We start from the raw sequence: 5,071 nt of genomic DNA, 5'->3' as shown, positions 1-5,071 counted from the left end.
GACACATTACAGTTACAGTGGGGTGGAGAGACAGACAGATTACAGTTATAGTGGGGCAGAGAGACAGACAGATTCCAGTTACAGTGGGGCAGAGAGACAGACAGATTACAGTTACACATAGTTAGGGGGGCAGATTACACATTACAGTTACAGTTACAGGGGGGCAGAGAGACAGGCAGATTACACATTACAGTTACAGTGGGGCAGAGAGACAGACAGATTACAGTTACAGTGGGGCGGAGAGACAGACAGATTACAGTTATAGTGGGGTGGAGAGACAGACAGATTACAGTTATAGTGGGGTGGAGAGACAGACAGATTACAGTTATAGTGGGGTGGAGAGACAGACAGATTACAGTTATAGTGGGGTGGAGAGACAGACAGATTACAGTTACTGCGGGGCGAGAGAGACAGACAGATTACAGTTATAGTGGGGTGGAGAGACAGACAGATTACAGTTATAGTGGGGTGGAGAGAGACAGACAGATTACAGTTATAGTGGGGTGGAGAGACAGACAGATTACAGTTACTGCGGGGCAGAGAGAGACAGACAGATTACAGTTATAGTGGGGTGGAGAGACAGACAGACTACAGTTATAGTGGGGTGGAGAGACAGACAGATTACAGTTATAGTGGGGCGGAGAGACAGACAGATTACAGTTATAGTGGGGCAGAGAAACAGACAGATTACAGTTATAGTGGGGCGGAGAGACAGACAGATTACAGTTATAGTGGGGCAGAGAGACAGGCAGATTACAGTTACAGTGGGGTGGAGAGACAGACAGATTACAGTTATAGTGGGGCAGAGAGACAGGCAGATTACAGTTATAGTGGGGCGGAGAGACAGACAGATTACAGTTATAGTGGGGCAGATTACACATTACAGTTACAGTGGGGCGGAGAGACAGGCAGATTACACATTACAGTTACAGTGGGGGCGGAGAGACAGGCAGATTACACATTACAGTTACAGTGGGGGCAGAGAGACAGACAGATTACAGTTACAGTGGGGCAGATTACACATTACAGTTACAGTGGGGCGGAGAGACAGACAGACATTACAGATTACACATTACAGTTACAGTGGGGCGGAGAGACAGACAGATTACAGTTACAGTGGGGTGGAGAGACAGACAGATTACAGTTATAGTGGGGCAGAGAGATAGACAAATTCCAGTTATAGTGGGGTGGAGAGACAGACAGATTACAGTTATAGTAAAGCAGATTACACATTACAGTTAGAGTGGGGCGGAGAGACAGGCAGATTACACATTACAGTTACAGTGGGGCGGAGAGACAGACAGATTACAGTTACAGTGGGGCAGAGAGACAGACACATTACAGTTACAGTGGGGTGGAGAGACAGACAGATGACAGTTATAGTGGGGCAGAGAGACAGACAGATTCCAGTTACAGTGGGGCAGAGAGACAGACAGATTACAGTTATAGTGGGGCAGATTACACATTACAGTTACAGTGGGGCGGAGAGACAGGCAGATTACACATTACAGTTACAGTGGGGCGGAGAGACAGGCAGATTACACATTACAGTTACAGTGGGGCAGAGAGACAGACAGATTACAGTTACAGTGGGGCAGATTACACATTACAGTTACAGTGGGGCGGAGAGACAGGCAGATTACACATTACAGTTACAGTGGGGCGGAGAGACAGACAGATTACAGTTACAGTGGGGCAGAGAGACAGACAGATTACAGTTATAGTGAGGGTGGAGAGACAGACAGATTACAGTTATAGTGGGGCGGAGAGACAGGCAGATTACAGTTACAGTGGGGTGGAGAGACAGACAGATTACAGTTATAGTGGGGCGGAGAGACAGGCAGATTACAGTTATAGTGGGGCGGAGAGACAGATTACAGATTACAGTTATAGTGGGGGAGAGACAGACAGATTACAGACAGATTACAGTTATAGTGGGGTGGAGAGACAGACAGATTACAGTTATAGTGGGGCAGATTACACATTACAGTTACAGTGGGGGCGGAGAGACAGGCAGATTACACATTACAGTTACAGTGGGGCGGAGAGACAGACAGATTACAGTTACAGTGTGGGCAGATTACACATTACAGTTACAGTGGGGCGGAGAGACAGGCAGATTACACATTACAGTTACAGTGGGGCGGAGAGACAGACAGATTACAGTTACAGTGGGGCAGAGAGACAGACACATTACAGTTACAGTGGGGTGGAGAGACAGACAGATTACAGTTATAGTGGGGCAGAGAGATAGACAAATTCCAGTTATAGTGGGGTGGAGAGACAGACAGATTACAGTTATAGTAAAGCAGATTACACATTACAGTTAGAGTGGGGCGGAGAGACAGGCAGATTACACATTACAGTTACAGTGGGGCGGAGAGACAGACAGATTACAGTTATAGTGGGGCAGATTACACATTACAGTTACAGTGGGGGCGGAGAGACAGGCAGATTACAGATTACAGTTACAGTGGGGCGGAGAGACAGGGCAGATTACACATTACAGTTACAGTGGGGCAGAGAGACAGACAGATTACAGTTACAGTGGGGCAGATTACAGATTACAGTTACAGTGGGGGCGGAGAGACAGGCAGATTACACATTACAGTTACAGTGGGGCGGAGAGACAGACAGATTACAGTTACAGTGGGGTGGAGAGACAGACAGATTACAGTTATAGTGGGGCAGAGAGATAGACAAATTCCAGTTATAGTGGGGTGGAGAGACAGACAGATTACAGTTATAGTAAAACAGATTACACATTACAGTTAGAGTGGGGCGGAGAGACAGGCAGATTACACATTACAGTTACAGTGGGGGCGGAGAGACAGACAGATTACAGTTACAGTGGGGCAGAGAGACAGACACATTACAGTTACAGTGGGGTGGAGAGACAGACAGATGACAGTTATAGTGGGGCAGAGAGACAGACAGATTCCAGTTACAGTGGGGCAGAGAGACAGACAGATTACAGTTATAGTGGGGCAGATTACACATTACAGTTACAGTGGGGCGGAGAGACAGGCAGATTACACATTACAGTTACAGTGGGGGGCGGAGAGACAGGCAGATTACACATTACAGTTACAGTGGGGCAGAGAGACAGACAGATTACAGTTACAGTGGGGCAGATTACACATTACAGTTACAGTGGGGCGGAGAGACAGGCAGATTACACATTACAGTTACAGTGGGGGCGGAGAGACAGACAGATTACAGTTACAGTGGGGCAGAGAGACAGACAGATTACAGTTATAGTGGGGTGGAGAGACAGACAGATTACAGTTATAGTGGGGCGGAGAGACAGGCAGATTACAGTTACAGTGGGGTGGAGAGACAGACAGATTACAGTTATAGTGGGGGCGGAGAGACAGGCAGATTACAGTTATAGTGGGGCGGAGAGACAGACAGATTACAGTTATAGTGGGGGAGAGACAGACAGATTACAGTTATAGTGGGGTGGAGAGACAGACAGATTACAGTTATAGTAGGGCAGACAAACATTACATTACAGTTATAGTGGGGCGGAGAGACAGACAGATTACACATTACAGTTACAGTGGGGCGGAGAGACAGGCAGATTACACATTACAGTTACAGTGGGGCGGAGAGACAGACAGATTACAGTTACAGTGGGGCAGATTACACAGTTACAGTTACAGTGGGGCGGAGAGACAGGCAGATTACACATTACAGTTACAGTGGGGCGGAGAGACAGACAGATTACAGTTACAGTGGGGCAGAGAGACAGACACATTACAGTTACAGTGGGGTGGAGAGACAGACAGATTACAGTTATAGTGGGGCAGAGAGATAGACAAATTCCAGTTATAGTGGGGTGGAGAGACAGACAGATTACAGTTATAGTAAAGCAGATTACACATTACAGTTAGAGTGGGGCGGAGAGACAGGCAGATTACACATTACAGTTACAGTGGGGCGGAGAGACAGACAGATTACAGTTATAGTGGGGCAAGAGACAGACAGATTACAGTTACAGTGGGGCGGAGAGACAGACAGATTACAGTTATAGTGGGGTGGAGAGACAGACAGATTACAGTTATAGTGGGGTGGAGAGACAGACAGATTACAGTTATAGTGGGGTGGAGAGACAGACAGATTACAGTTATAGTGGGGTGGAGAGACAGACAGATTACAGTTATAGTGGGGTGGAGAGACAGACAGATTACAGTTACTGCGGGGCGAGAGAGACAGACAGATTACAGTTATAGTGGGGTGGAGAGACAGACAGACTACAGTTATAGTGGGGTGGAGAGACAGACAGATTACAGTTATAGTGGGGCGGAGAGACAGACAGATTACAGTTATAGTGGGGCAGAGAAACAGACAGATTACAGTTATAGTGGGGCTGGAGAGACAGACAGATTACAGTTATAGTGGGGCAGAGAGACAGGCAGATTACAGTTACCGTGGGGTGGAGAGACAGACAGATTACAGTTATAGTGGGGCAGAGAGACAGGCAGATTACAGTTATAGTGGGGCGGAGAGACAGACACATTACAGTTACAGTGGGGCGGAGAGACAGGCAGATTACACATTACAGTTACAGTGGGGCGGAGAGACAGGCAGATTACACATTACAGTTACAGTGGGGCAGAGAGACAGACAGATTACAGTTACAGTGGGGCAGATTACACATTACAGTTACAGTGGGGCGGAGAGACAGGCAGATTACACATTACAGTTACAGTGGGGCGGAGAGACAGACAGATTACAGTTACAGTGGGGTGGAGAGACAGACAGATTACAGTTATAGTGGGGCAGAGAGATAGACAAATTCCAGTTATAGTGGGGTGGAGAGACAGACAGATTACAGTTATAGTAAAGCAGATTACACATTACAGTTAGAGTGGGGGCGGAGAGACAGGCAGATTACACATTACAGTTACAGTGGGGCGGAGAGACAGACAGATTACAGTTACAGTGGGGCAGAGAGACAGACACATTACAGTTACAGTGGGGTGGAGAGACAGACAGATGACAGTTATAGTGGGGCAGAGAGACAGACAGATTCCAGTTACAGTGGGGCAGAGAGACAGACAGATTA

Source organism: Oncorhynchus tshawytscha, unplaced genomic scaffold, assembly GCF_018296145.1.
Source record: "Oncorhynchus tshawytscha isolate Ot180627B unplaced genomic scaffold, Otsh_v2.0 Un_contig_4442_pilon_pilon, whole genome shotgun sequence".
Lineage (NCBI taxonomy): Eukaryota > Metazoa > Chordata > Actinopteri > Salmoniformes > Salmonidae > Oncorhynchus > Oncorhynchus tshawytscha.
The sequence above is the reverse complement of the archived record's forward strand: the minus strand, read 5'-3'. Positions refer to the sequence as shown.